This window comes from Lagopus leucura, unplaced genomic scaffold, assembly GCF_019238085.1.
Source record: "Lagopus leucura isolate 7727_CA_CO unplaced genomic scaffold, USGS_WTPT01 Super-Scaffold_100002, whole genome shotgun sequence".
Classification (NCBI taxonomy): Eukaryota; Metazoa; Chordata; class Aves; order Galliformes; family Phasianidae; genus Lagopus; species Lagopus leucura.
The window spans coordinates 30,165,734-30,181,846 of NW_024962263.1; positions in this window are offsets into that span (position 1 = coordinate 30,165,734).

The window sequence follows — 16,113 nt, forward strand, 5'->3', positions numbered from 1 at the left end:
TATTGAATTTTAAAAGCAATAATTGTACAACTGATAATTACATCAGAGTTGAAACAGAATGCATAAGCAGGAAACCAGTTGTCATAGTTCCCAGTGTTTTAAGATGCACTGATATGTACATAAGTATACAGCCTTCTTTTCACTCAGGATAATTTACAGGCTTATGTAGTTACCCTTCAGTACTGTTAGTTGAGCACTTGTCTCTGTCCCTGGTGGCCCAGTTCGGAGAGACACTGAAGTGGCAGGTAGCTCACCACTGTAAGATGCATGTTAATTTTACACTTCATAAGGTACATGTGTTTTACTGGTGTCTCCTTCAGCATAACACAGCTATATACAGAATCTTATATATACTGAAGATTGTACTTAGATGTAAATACGTCTTAGATGCAGATACCCCTTATAAAGAAATATAAATCTGTAGCTATACCTGAAGATATAAAATGAAACAATATATATCTGGCTTCTGACATATATATTATACCTGTAGTATCTAGTGTGTGTATATAGCGAATAACTGCTTTGTTAGTATTAGTACCTTTATTTATACCGTAATGCATTACTAATATCTTAATTAATACCTATATATATACACATATATCCATACAGGTTTATTCATATGCAGAGACCATATGTCTAAAACCAATGGATTAAGCATTAACACCTACAGCAGAATAGACAGACTTATCTCTAGTATGAATTTACACTGAAAAATCCGTTACTAGAAAAGGTTTTGAAAGGGATTTCCAAATGCAGAGTGAGGAGCTGACAAAGAACATATTTTCATTTGTGAAGGTGAAGAGGCACTGGCACAGGTTGTCCTGACACACTGAGGGGTCTCCCATCTTGGAGATCTTCAAAAACCATCTGGACTTGGTCAAGGGCAACCTGTTCTGGGTGACTCTGCGCAATGGGTTTGAACCAGATGACTTCCAGAGGTCCCTTCCAACCACAGCCATTCTGTTATCCTGTCACAGCTTTGAGGCCAGGCTGCAAATGATACAAATAAAATACAGCTGCAGAAAATGTTGAAAGGGAGTGTGTATGTCAAGCAACTGTATACCATTCAAAACTCCAACTGATACGAAAAACACATAGTGTATGCTCAACCAACACAATTCAAAATGAAAACTTTGCCCTTTTTACTGTTTTTACCTCATCACTCCTAAATAATTATTTCATTTTTAAATTAGGTCATTATAAACACAATATTGACTTATTTATTATTTTTTTTAAATATTTCTGCCATTTGACACATTAGTTTTTCTTTTATTCTGTGCCCGATGATTGCTGAAATAAACGTGAAGAATCAATTGAAAAATTATTCAATGGTTTTGTCCATGCTTGATAGTGTCTCCTCAGATTAAATTTATCATTTCTTTTGCACATTCAGTTATCAATATATATAAGAAAGAATGCTAATACCTACTCTTTGAGGGATAAATCTTCTGTATTTAGTAGGTAAAGCTCCTGCCCTAGAGATAGTCATAGGTGGATAATTGGACCTTTTCAACCTTAATGATTCTGTGTGACTATAGTGTTCTTTAGTAGAAATTATGATTCAGATGAGTTTTTAGGTATGATGAAAGATCTACACAATCTTCTGATTTTGCAAGATGCAGGTATAATTTAATTGATTGAAGAAGCTAATATTTTTTGCAGGAGTTTCATATCTTCTGTTGGCAATCCATTGACTTTCAGAAGCACTTCAAATATGAAGTCTCAATTTTCTACATCTTTGGAGTGTCTTGGCCAGATGCATCAGAGACTGCATATTCATTCATGAGCAGCCATTCAGAACAGTATAACTGACAGTGCCTGAGGTGAAGCTACTGAGAAGCAGAGATAAACTTTAAGTTCAATGAGCATAATGGCTGAATTACAGTCTCCCTAAAAGTGGTCCCTTCAGGTCTAATTTCCAGATTATCAGTGAATTTGATAGCAGTGTAGCAACAGCTGCACTTTGTGCTTTGTCTTCTCTACGAATAAATGGACAGATCACAGTAAAGCACAGCACATGTGAGATCTTGTTTGCAAAGGGCTGCATTAAGGATGTTGAAGTTAAAATAAATGTAAAATCCATTTCAAAATAGTCTGCCATCCTGCTGGTATAATGTACTGTTAACAGAGTGAAGAACTCAGTAATGAGAGAAACTAGTTACTCCACTTCTCAGACCTCTATCCCATGAGGATTAATTAAGGAATGTTATTTGAAGAGTTCTGAATGGTTAGCACACTGTTCCCATGTGTATTGTCCATTTTCTTGCGTTACAAGTAGATATGGCATGTAGATAATGCAGAAGTGTTTGCTGTCATATATTAATTAAGGCTTCAGTAAGTCTTTACTGCTTTCGCGTATTGAGCCAGAAGACTGCCAGAATGTTTCCATACTTATTTCAGCAGAAATGGCAGTATCTGAACTGTAATGTATTCTGGACAAACTTGAGCACATAGTCTTATTTCTCATTCTGTAGATAGAATTTGGAATAGCACAGAACATTATTTTTACAGTAGAAAAGGATGAAACTCCAACTTGCAGCTCACAAAGATAGATGTGAACCTTTCTTTTCCTGATCTGAAAACTGTGACTGAAATGTACTATTCAGTGGTTGTCAGGACAAGGGCTAATGGCTTTAAACTAAAAGAGAACAGATTTAAATTAGATATTTGGAGGAAATTCTTTACTGTGAGATGGTGAGGTGCTGGAACATGTTGCCAAGAGAAGCTGTAGATGCCCCATCCCTGGAAGTATTTTAGGCCATTTTGGATGGGGTCCTGAGCAGCCTGATCTAGTGAAAACTTGTCCCTGCCCATTTGTGTAAGTTCATATGAAGTAATCAATTTTCTTGTGAGAAAATAACACATAGAGATATATGTGTCCACAGGTGATTTTAGGAGTCAGCAGTACTACTCAGAAGGCTGAAATTTATCAAAGTAGTTAAAATATTAAATATTAAATAATTATTAAATATATTAAAATATAAATATAAATATAAAATATAAATACATTTAAATATTCTTTTCTGTATATTTTTTCCCCTTGAAGCATCTTGATTTACAGATTTTTAAAGATTTTTCTTTCATCTGAACATTACCTACTGAAATTGTTATGAAGTCTGCTTAGCAAAGATATAGAAGGTATAAAGAAATACATTTTTTCTTGGTACTGATCTCATTTCGCTGATTTAGTCTTGTAAACAAACTTTTTAAATAGTCTTGAAAGTGTCAGAAGACACTAAAAACTAACATGACTATAAACAATTTTGAGTCACAATTTTGAGTCACAACATTTTAGTTAGAGAAATTGTCCTCATAGATGCATTGGCTAACCGTGCATAGAAATGCTTAATTTCCTGGCTGGATAAATATACAACCATGGTTATTTCATTACGGACTGGACTTTTTATTCTAGTCTGCTAGAGAATCAATGGTTTTTTTTTTTTTTTTTTTGTTTTGCTTTATTTCTTTTTTTTTTTTTTCATGATGAAGTTGGAGAATGAATAAATAGGCTCTTTTCACAAAATGGAGGAAAGACAAAACTTCAAAGTGACAGTGATGTAGGCTGTGTAGTCTCACTGCATTTGTCTTTCCTGTCTATTTCCACTATGCTATCAAGCCAGAGTTGTGTTGCACCATAAGAAAGGAACGCAATAATAGCTTTTGCTTGCAAAGTTAGAGATAAGAGTCAAACGTTGGACTCAGAATCCAGATGAAACAGAAAATCTACTGTCAGCAGTTTGTTGCTGTGCAACTCAGATTATACCTTCATGAGAAACTGCAGGACTTCATTTTTAAGGCTGTTTTATCTTTTTTTCTACATCAAGTAAAGAAGAGGTTATCTATCATCTGTTTAAGAAAACATGAACAGAAAGCTCAAAACTCACTGCTACTATTTGTGGTGTTCTCCTTGTTCATTATTGCTGTGATGGAGGTGTTCAAGAAACATGTAGATGTGGCACCGAGGGAAAAGCTTAGTGGGTGTGGTTGGTTTGTTATCTCTTGTTGGTTTGTGGATGGGTTGATTGATGATTGGACTAGATGTTCTTAGAGGTCTTTTCCAAACTTAATGATTCTATGATCCTAAAAATTCAACTCAATATTTGCATACTAAAAGAGAAAACCTCTTCCACGTGAGTAGGAGGTATTTCAGATGTTGAAAGTTTTACAAATGAGGGAAGAGCAGAACTAAATCCAAGTAAATTCTTCTGATACAGCTTCTGTGTTTATGAAAATATATCAGTAGTTCTTGATCATCCTGTGCAAATAATATTTATTATTATTTTTTTTAAATACATCACAGAAGTATTTGAAACTTGTAAATACAATTTGATCAAGAGGTGTTTGTTTATATTTCAAATTTCATGTCATATTTCAAATTGCAGTAGCACAGCAAGATTATTTTTATTAGATCATCTTTGACTGGAGAGATTGAAGATTATATTGTGAAATACTTGTTTCTGAAAAGAGTATAAATATTCACGTCACATGCCATTAATACCTGTGTGAGCAACATAGCTGTTCTATGCCTCAGCAACAACTTAAATCTGTAACTTTATTCTGGTTACCTCTAAAACACGTATGCTCTCTCTATTGTCTCTCTAACTCTCTAACTCATGTTAATCTACTTGAATGTTTATTTTAAGTAATGATGGAGATCAACAGCTAGAATTTAAGGGTTTGTTCTTACATGGTGCTTAAATAGGTTTTCAGGCATTATATTCTATGGGATGTTTAATAATTTTCTCTGGCTAATATAAATATCTTCCCATATTTTTATATGGTTCGGTCTATCTAGACTTTATAAATGGAATATTTCTTTTCCCCCTTATGTTAAGTCAGCTGGCTGTTTTCTTCTTAGTTTTGAACGCAATAGTACTAACTCATAAAATTAATTCCCATTTTGTGGGATTGTCAGAAATGAGGATTGCTCTGACCCCTGGTTGAACTCATCAGCTGAAATGAAGTTGTTCAGTGAGCTGGAGAAGACAAAGCTGAGTTCCAAGAAATTAATCAACTCCATCAGCCTCTGCGATAGGCCTGAAAATGGCACACATCAGACTGACCCTGAGCAGCTCTGGATTCCCTCCGTAAATGAAAGTCATCATTCCTGGAAAGGAAGATACTAAATTATAGGCTTTTAAATTTAATTTTCAGTTTACTTGTGTTTTCGATTAGTGTGCCATGTTTCATAAAGATGGTAGTACCTTTAAGTTGTAAATGTCCTTCATATACCAGCTCAATTCCTGTTGTAATAAAAAGGTAAATTTGAAGTAAAAACTGTTAGCAAATGAAACATGTGTCATTTTTCCTTTTTTTTTTTCTTCCTTTCTCAGTGACACCTTAAGCAACAATACCAAATTATTTTCTTCATACCAAAATCAATAACAGGCTTGGAAATAAAAAGTAGCCCTGCAGCCTGAGGCCACAGATTTTCATGACAGGCTACTAAAACTATCTTTCAGTAGCCTGAAGGTCTGCCAGCTAATCATTCACTTTCCTTTCACTATTTAGTTGTCGGATATCTCTCCGGGCTAGTAAAACTTAAAGGCTATGTGACAAATTGTCTGCTAAAGAAACATTGTCCATTTTCATCTTCATGGAAGTTCCATCTTTAGTGTTTAGGCTGAAAAGTTCACACTGTTTTGGAAGGAAGACAAAAATTAAAGCTGTAACAAATTTTAAATCCCGGTGAAATGAATGGCTTCTTATTTATGAAATGCAAGGCAATAAAACCATTGTTCTGTACCTTTTCAAATCAGTAGCAAAACTCTCCTTTTTAAAATTTTTTTTCCAAAAGGGCAAGATGGGTACATAAGAGAATACAAGTTTAAGATATCCCAGTTAAGCTCTTTAAGATGAGGTAACAGGTCAATTAAGGTTGAATGCCTTACCTAGGTGTGCCTGCTTTGTGCATATGCATATGCATGACATATAACCTATAGGTAAGTAACTAGAAATTCCCAGCATCTTTTGCAAGTGACATATCTTCTGTTACAGTCATGGTGGAAATAAGATGATGAATGCTCCCAACTCTCCACAAAATTCTCTTTTGTATATATTTGTATTTAATAAATTTGGCAAAATTGTATATATTTTGCAGAGTTTCATTTTTTTATGATTCAAATTATAATGGTTCCCAAGTAACAAATCTAGAAACTTATTAATAATGTCAGCAGTAATTTCCCATGAGTGTGCTTAATACAGTAGCTTGACTAGTATCTTAGTATTTCAGGCTAATCACAAGTTTCTAGCCCTGTAGTTGCATATTCTTTCAAGTGCATGGCTTGAGGCGAAATATGAACCTTTTCTTCTTAACTATTCTTTAACAATCCTCATGTTTCTTGTTTCCCCCTTTACCTCTGTTCCCTCCAAACTGTATATTGGAAGGAATTTTTTGCAGATAAACCAAACTTAAGCTTCCAGATACATAAGTATCATAATCTGTGCTAAACCTTTACATCATTTTAAAGAGAGTACATCAATATAAGTCTTTAGATCACCTTAAGTACCTCAGACCTATTAATTTGTACTAATAGGTGCTTAACTATGCAAGTACACAGATGAGAGGTGTCTGAGTCAGGGCAAGTCAGTTAGCCCTAGTTTGAAGTCCCTAAACTGCTTTGCTACAGTGGCTATGTGCTAAATTTTAGAGATTAACCTTTCACGGCCCTAGATATCCTGCTATAATGGATATTTTACATCTGTTTAGCTTAGTTAGAAAACAACAAGACTTTTCACTCCTAATTATTGCCTATTAACTTCTATATTGAAGAAGCAAGTTTTAAGGTGTTTCAATTCATTACTCTTCTGGAGAAATAGCTCGAGGAGTCAATACTTCTTAACATTTTTCAAAACAGTGCATAAGGAAGTACACAAATGTATGTGTGTGTACAATATATGTGTACTATAAGGAGAAACACACACATAGGGAAAGGGTGAATTTGTATTCTTTTCTACTATTCTTTTAACTCAAACAGGCATAAATTGTGAATTGCAAATCCATGTTCCCTTCTATTTCCACTATACTATTCTCCTTAAAAATCTTGCTGCTGGTGAAAATTTCTGATTAAAGATGTGAAGACTGGGAACATAGTAAAACATGGTAAAGAAAATTATTGTGTTTTGATCTAAAAGTGTTTCTGATGTTAAAGTTTGTCTGTCAGTATATAAACATACCGCTGGGATAGCTAGAAAAGTTAGCCGCCAGTCCTGCCCCTGTGCTGGAGCTTTTTCCATGCAAATTGCCAGAGATTTCAGCTTACATTAATACCCTCTCATATTTTCATGTTAACTCTTATAAACCTACCCAGAAATAAACTCCAAAATGGAGATGCAAGTAGTCAAATATTTCACATGAACTATGGTTTGATCACAATTGTCTCTGCATTGCTTATTTTCATTTACAGTTTCACAGTGAGTCCACAATAGGAACACTCTAAAAAGCTTCTTCGTTTATTTCCCCGAAATATATTCTTCATCACCATAGAAATCAAGTTACATTAAACACATCTATGCGGATGTTCAACCTCAGTCTCTCCCTTGCTCTGATAAATTACATTTGTATGTTGAGCTCATCTCTCCCTCTGAAAGCATCATTTGTTTTCTTCCTTCAGTAGTATGCCTCAGTACAGATATCCACAATGACACACGCTGGTAGAAACAAGGTGAGAACAGTGGTGCAGACCTCTTCTGCTGTATGTCAGTTGTATCATTATTGGCACTTGATCTAGTGGTACGCATTTGTTTAATGAAGCATGGTTTCTTTAATCTTCTAAACTGTCCCTCCCTGAGAAGTATCAGCTCTCTCCTAGAAATTGAGTCATGACACAGTAACATGTTAGTTATTATTGTAATGAAACTGACCCCCCAGCACCCCCATCATAGCAAAGAGTAATTTGATAACCTTCTGTAACAAACTGTACATATTATTCTTCAAATGAAACATAAGCATATTAACAGAATATACAAAATATTCTAATTCAGGACTTTTAAATTTGTTTCTGAATTCACTAGAGAAATGAGGTCTCAAAACCTAATATTGATGTTAACTATTTTCTTAGTAAAGTCCAAATGTACAGTAGTAGTAGCAGCAATTTTCCTAGCTTAATACTACCTTGTAGATTCCAGTCTGAACAAATGGCTGATTTGTATTAACTAATCTGAAACATTACATATATAACTAGAAGCTGGGACCTCTAACTACAATCTATTGATAGCATGACACTAAGGAAATACAAAGGAACAGAATTGTATAGTTAACATTTAATACAAAGGTTGCTTTATTGCTATGTTAACATCAGGGTTTTGTTGCAAACATCAAAATCAATAAGGAATTAAAGTGGAATACAATAAAGACAAGTTTGAAGCAAAACATTATTATATTTGGGAAATTCTGTTCCTTCTCTTTCTTGGAATGTTGCTAACCAGAATGACAGTACTGTAAAAAAAAAATGAATAACTAATTTTTTTTCTTTGTTTTTGATTCCAAAACAGCTGTTCATCCTCTCTGAAAAAGGAAGTCAGCTAAATTTTATTTAATATGTTGCCTGTATACTGTGGAAAGTCACAGGTATTCTATCTTGACTATTAACATAAATCATATTGTGAGAGAACAATAAACTCTCTGGAATTATTTGTGTTATAGGAAATATAGGCTTGAATGCGAAGTAAATCTTCAGATGTTTTTCTATTTTTCCCTTTAATCAGAGTATCATGGAAAGAAAGCTTACAAAATATAAAAATCTAAATAAATGGTTGATCACTGTGACCAGATTTTTAGTTGGATGCATTTTACAATCAAGTTTTTAAACAAAAGGCATTGTGGTACCTGAACAGTACTGTCTGTGGTTGTGATGAAAGCTCAGTGTAACGAAAACTTCAAAGACAAAGAAAGTGAATTCCTTTGATTTGAACATTAGTATTTGAACCTTTGTCTAAACAGCAGTTTAGACTTATATTGTTAAACACGTGTGCTGCACTGACCTTTCACAGGATTGCTTGCAGTCGAATATTTCAATATACCATACCTGCAACTGTATTGACTAGAGTATTTTACCTGTCAGGATTAAGTTAATGTTGTTATCTTTGGCTGTAATGGGTTTTGAGCCTGCTGTTGCCTGCCTGCAAATGCAACTGTAAATTACTTTCCAGTAAGACATGATTATTTGCTAAGTCTCTTGATAGGTTTTTTAGTCAGATTTAGTATAAAATATAAGGTGGGAAACTTTTTGTGTGCTGACTGTGTTGCACTCAATGTTTCCAGAATCATACCTGTGATATACATCACAAATTTCACTGATTTCCTAGAAATTACAGCACTCCTCTGAAGACCAAAAAAGGTGGGAAAAAAAGTAAAGAAGAAAACAGTGAATATGTGATTTCAATAGCTTCATTTTATTTTGAAAATAACCAGGAATTTCTGAGTCTTACCTAAAAAATATTTCTATCTTCATAACTGAATCCAGTTGTACAAATAATTGCCATGTTCTCTTCAAGAATTTACAGCAAAACCTATCAGAGATCTTGTGTTTCCCCATGTTTCCTCTTTCAAATCATACTGGGGGATGCAGAAAACAAGCTGGTACATTGAAGCTTACACCTTGGCTGTCCTGTGACTGAAGCACCAGATGTGTCTCCTACCTAACCAGGAAGAATGAATTAGTAAACAAATTCTTATAATTTGCATCTCACTGTGTAATACTCTTTTTAATTAATTAATTTTTTTTTTTACAGATTCAGTCCTTTCTTGTTTATGTTTGTCCAGGACATTTCTATAAAAATTACTTTGTTAGGAACATATTAACTCGCAGTTTATCTATCTTTCCATAGTTGCCCTTTGTCTACCACACTGAACTTCTTGCTTCCAACCTAAGTGACTGTTGAAATCTGTCTGGACCTTATTTATTGTTTCTCCTTCCCTGTTAAATAATTAAACTCCAGCACTATCTTACTTGTGTTTACACACTTTCTCAACTTCTATTAAACTTTCAAGCAAATGCTTGTGTTATATCTCTGACTCTGTTTCTTACTTTTGAGAGAAACTTCATGTAAATTGATTATTTTCTTCCAGGTAGCCTTTCAAAAGGGCTTGTAACAGAATGTGTATGTTGTGTACACCAACAAATCTCTCCTTTGATAAATACAGATCAGCAGAGAAATGCTGAAATTAATGGGAAATCAGCTAAAATTTGTACTGTAATGAACTAGCCCATGGCATCCTAGATATCAAATTTGTCCTCACCAACACATCCTTGAGTTTTAGGGTCATCTATTGAAGCCATGATACTCACAAGTAGATACGTAAGGAAAGGCACCTTGATATATTCCTGTTATGTTCAAATACTGAAGGGCCTGATCAAGAATGCCATAGAACAGACTTCATATTTAACATAAGTTGCTATTTTCCATCTGGTTATTTACAGAAAGGTCAAACAGATTTCTGTCTCTTAAGGTTTTCCTGCTGTAATTTGATCACAAAGCATAGCCTGCACATCTGAGAAGATCTCTGTTGTCTGTGCTTGGGGTAAGAGAGAACAATGTAGTTATACATAGGATAGTATTGCCTAAATATTCCTTTGATGTTGACCAGGAACACAAAGATTAGCAGTGTGATTATTTTTATCACATTTTTAAGGGAAGTAAACAAACACAAGCAAAGAAAAAAAAAAACAACCCTGACATAAATACTGCAAATGAATGGAATTTTCTTAAAACTTGTTAAAGGATTCTGAGGACAGATTTCACAGGTATTCAGAGTACATGCAAAGCATTGCACATTACTGAAAAAAAAAAAAAAAGAAGTCAGTAGTTTGGGAAAAAAGAGTATAAAAACCTTCTTGTGATTTTGAGCTTTCTGTTCAGCTGTCTGTACATCTTCCAACAAGATTTGATTGAACTGTAATACAGCTAGGAACTTAATAACTACAGCTCTTCCTCCCTACCTGTAGAGCCAGCTCTTAGTCTCCATCTACTGCTGAACTTGTTTCATTGTTAGTCACACCATTGTTAAAGTGCATGCTAAAAATTGTAGATTATTTCTGTTCACTGCACAGTACATTGTTTTACCATGGATAATGTTTTATTTATAAGGAAAATAAATTGTCAGAGTTAAAAAACACAGTGCATTTTGTTCTAGGGAACACATTGCTTTTATCACACAAATAATTTATTGGTTCTGCTCCCAGACGAGTTCTGTGCTGACCTTTCCAGGTGTACTGAATATTGCAGCATAATTTGTCTTGTTGGGAAAATGTGTTTATTTTAGCCATTAATATAGGTTGTCATAACCTTTGTGTTGAGGAACAAGTTTGTTGTTTTAATTCTAAGATCCACTGTTATAGAGGGATGTACTAAAACCAAAACTTTGCATCTTAATGCCTTTGAATTCTGAGTACAAGAGAAAGATTCTAATTTGAATCTATCACATAATCTCTGGTAATGAATTGGAGTGAAAACCAGAAGAGTCATGTTTCTCTGTTGTAGTGCAGGCACAACACCATTCCAGTTCAAAAACAGTCTCTGTGAATTGTCAACTCGAAGTGGCAAACACTCCTTCAGAATAACTCACTGAATTTTAGCAATACCCAACATAAGCTTGGATGTCTTGTCAGAACAACTTCCTGGTGCTGCTTCATAATGCTACCATATTATACAACTAGTTCAGCCATCATAGCCTATCTCTAGCTGACTATTTGCTTTCAAATTCCTATAAATCAAACTGTTTATCTTTTTAAAATAGAATGTGTTCAACAATGGAATGTTAAACAACAAAATAATACTGGAAGTACATCTCATGAAGTAAAACACACTAATTAATATGTTGCTGATAATATTTTTTGGTCTTAAATGCTCAGGGAAATGGTCTTGTTAAAAGAAAGAAAACCAAAACCAACTAACCAACCAAAAAAGCCATAAAAAAACACCGTAAGATGAAGAAATGTCAAAACTACCTGTCTTGTAGTCTGAGTTTATAATGAACAACAAAGCTTGTAAATTGAAGTTGCAGTAAAGGCATCCAAGAACTAAAATCAAACATTTGTTTTGAGTAATGAAACACAAACTAACTATAATGCATATTGAGTTCTATGTAGATGTAAGCTTTGAATCACCACCTTTGTATTTCTTTAAACATGCCTAATAACTCGAAGCAAGCAATTCAAATGTTCTCTTCTGGTTCACTACAGAAACTACAGTAAAGTGTTATGCAAGCTTGTGGCTTACTTTTCTGGAAAAAATGAATCTCAGAAAATGAAGTGGAAGCTGGGGACTTTTTTATTAAACATCACTTAGTAATTAGTTTTTAATTTTCATGTCTTTCAAGTCTTCAATTTAAAGCTCTTTGTCCAGAATCTTAAAGTGTGGTCTTGCACTCAACATTCACACAATGTCACTGTAACTACTATTTATTTGTTGTTTTTTTTTTTGAGAGGAGGAAAAATATTCTGAAAGCAGAAGAATGTTCAGAGATGGAAGATGAGTGATGGCTTGCAAATATTTCCCACTTCAACAGCTGCTCGAGAAGTTTAACATCCTGTTAAATCACCTGTGTTTGGATGATTCCAATATACTTCCTGTTTAGACAACTGCCTGTACACATTTACACTTTGGTAAAAAAAAAACTAAGACTAAAACTGTCTCTGCAACTCCTGTATGTAATGTAATGAATTGAGATTTCTGGCATTCAGTGACTGAAATTTGAACATTAATACTTACATCTATATGTATTCATGTCCAATTTTGTGAACTAACAGCGAAAGAAATAATTTCATTAAAAGTATATATAATTATGATTTCTTAAATTGAAATGCAGGTACAAAGTGAGGCATTTCCAAAAATAACCCACAACAAAACTGCAAAAACACAAAACCCAGCAACAAATCAACACCAAATCCAACAAAAAAAAACCAAGACAAAAGATATGAACATGTTATAAGAAAGATCCTAGTGCCAGTCTTTCTCCTATTCTCTCTCTGGCCCATTTATTTAATATTTATTATTTAACAGTAATATTTAATTATTTATATGAAGTGGAATAGCAGCAACAAGAGAAGCTGAAAAAAAAAAGAATGACTTTGTAGAGCAGTGGTTGTTCTACTTGCAGATGTGCAAGGTAGAAGATGGAAGTGTGTATTCGTATTTCAAAACAGGGAAATTAATAATTGTGTTTCTTTCAGGAGTTCAAGCTGTTCCATAGCCCAAACTCACTAGAATTTTGTTCCTTTCTAAGTTCTCATCTGGAGATTATTCAATTCACTGGTGCAATCCACTGGTGCAATTTATTTGAATAAAAATATTTTGTTAGTATGGATAATGATTCCCTTTGGCCTGAAACATCAGCTTAGGTGCATCATTAGGCAGCTTTACGCATTTCAACAAGATGATACAGAGTGCCTACATTTGATGTCTACTTTCTCTATTGAATCAATGGAGAATTTTATCTCATTCCAAATAACAATAGGGAAAGCCTACAAACTGTTATTATTTTTTTTTTTGTTTGTTTTGTTTCTTTTTCCCAGCAGCTTTTCTTCTTTATGCTAAATATCTCAACTACTTTGCTATTCATTGATCAATGTATTTTCATGCCATTCTACCACTTTTGGATCATCTATGTAATAAAATTGCACATCCATTCATGAGAAAAATGACATAAGAAACAGCAACAGGCAGAGACAATTGAGGAAGAGGGAGAAAAAAATATCCCTGGGTGTTTTCTCATAACAAAACAGAAAAAAATGGACTTTCTCAGATTTACAATTGATTTTCTAGACCCCAAATTAAGGTATAAGAATTCAACATTTCCAGGTAGAAAGATGAAATCTAGAACATGGTAGTAACAAGGGTTAAATTCCATGACTAAGAAATCACTCAGTCTTGCTGATGCAACTGCATTATTAGTAATAAATCTCCAGGCGTCGTCATCTAAATCTGCTTCCAGCTACATCTCCTGTGATTACAGCTCCCTTACTTCTCACAGGCTTGGCCAGCACAAGTCTGATCAGGACAATGGCAAGAACATTTCAAGAGAAGTTCAGGATACATAAAGACACCTCTCTGTAAACAATACTGAAGCCATGTCAGCTGGAGTGACAGAAATGCACAGCCTGCTCCTGGAGAGGGTAGTTTTTCAGGTCACATACTAAGATGTTTTTTAATTTAACTTCAGTATATATATATATGCCTGCAGCACAAGGAGCATTCCTTTGTGCTAGGCTAGTAAAGCTCTGGATGGATTGCAAACTGAGCTAAAGACTGGCACTAACAGATGAATATAGAAAAACTTACTAGTAAAGGGAATGATAGAACAGTAAAAGCAATTGCATCAGAATTTAGAACTTCAGTTATTTAACAATCTATTACTTTTCCCTCTTGTCTCTGTCTTCCTATGAGGGATTGTACCAAGTATATTCAAATAGATTCTTTTGTGTAACGTCTAAATCTTTTTGGCATTTCATCAGAATGAAAAACATTACATAACCACAATATTATTAAGACAAATTTCCTAGCTTACCATGTACACTATTCCTATTACAGCATCTGGAAAGAGGAGATCTGTCAGGTAGTTTAGCAAGTGTAAATTATAGATGACAAGGATAATTGATACTACTGGGTTGTCTTTTCTGTGTTGTAAACTGGGAGTTTTTGTAGCTACACAAATTTTTATATATCCTCTGGCTAAATTGAAAATTCAAATGTAAAATGCTGAATTAGAAACAGTATGTGGATTTGAGGGAATTCCTAAAAGAGAGAAAATCACAGAATCAATATCTTATATTGTTCTTCAGGTGCATGGAAACCTATGCCTCTTTGATATACAGCATTTTTTCTGTAAGTAAGGTCCTCTAAGCATTGTACCTAATAATGACGGAATAATATTATATATATAAAATGCAGCAATGTTTCAAGGACCATTTCTGAGGGAAGCAGAAAGCAAGTAATGAAACAAAATTTAAGAAGAGTACTCTAAATCTTCACTGCAAGATTTTTCATAGGGCACTTATAGCATGATGGTGTCATGCATAGGAAACCTACTCTTTTATCTGTAATTGTTCTAGAGATTTGTTTCAGAGAATATCCTTTCATATTTTAATACTTGATCATATTATGCATGTACTCATGAAAAAATTTGGGCCTCCAGCCCAAATGAGGAGAGAAGCTTGCAACCCCAATCCAGTTGTCCAGCCTCTACAAAAGAGTAAGAATAAAATGAGACAACTATGCTAAGTGTTTTTGGCTGGGTTTTAAGGATTGTTTTTTCTCAGGTATCTAACTTCTATTTGCAGAGTAGGAAGCTTAGGTACTGCTCTGGTTTGAAGATTCTTATCTCAGAGATTCATTTGCAAATCCTTAAGTCTTTTATGCCCTACTGCCACTTGTAGTTCAGAAGTCTAAACATTACTCTGGCCTGAGAAATCTAAGGAAATTTCACGTTTCTTGTTTATATATATTTTATACTATAATTTCTTATGTGTTGGAAGAGAATACAGAAAGAAAATTTCCTTTCTATCTCATGCAGTAGGACATCAGTTGAAGTGCTGACAGTTTCCTGAAAAGAAATGATGACATTTGCAAGTATGGCAAAGAATGCAGATGATTAACTAGATCTTGGAAATGTACAGTATTTTTAATACTTGCAAAAATTTTTCTTAGTTGGCTTTCAAAAAATGGTGCATTTTTAAGACTCTTCACACATTCTTCCAATCATTTGAGCTAGAAAAAAATTAGTGCTTATTTGAAGTGCTTTGTTGGTCATACATGAAGCACTGATAGTGGTTTTTTTTTTTTTTTTTTTTTTTTTTTTTGACAAACAAGTCCATTGCATATAAATAAAATCGCAAAATTAAAAGGGCGTGCCCTGTTCTTCCTTCTCTGGGGAGAAATCTGTTCAGGCTTTGATCTTAGCCTTGTTGCCCTATTACTTGACATAACATCGGTATTTTGCATTGCATTTCTAAGGATTTACAGACGGGCATAAATAATGATTTTTGAAGAGTTTTTGTCAGTTTTGATATACATAGTATCATTAAAAAATCTAATCCAATTAGCTGATCCAGAGATTGCTTCTCTGATAAGCAGAGCTGTTTCTCTGAATATTTAAACCAAACAAAAATTATCCTT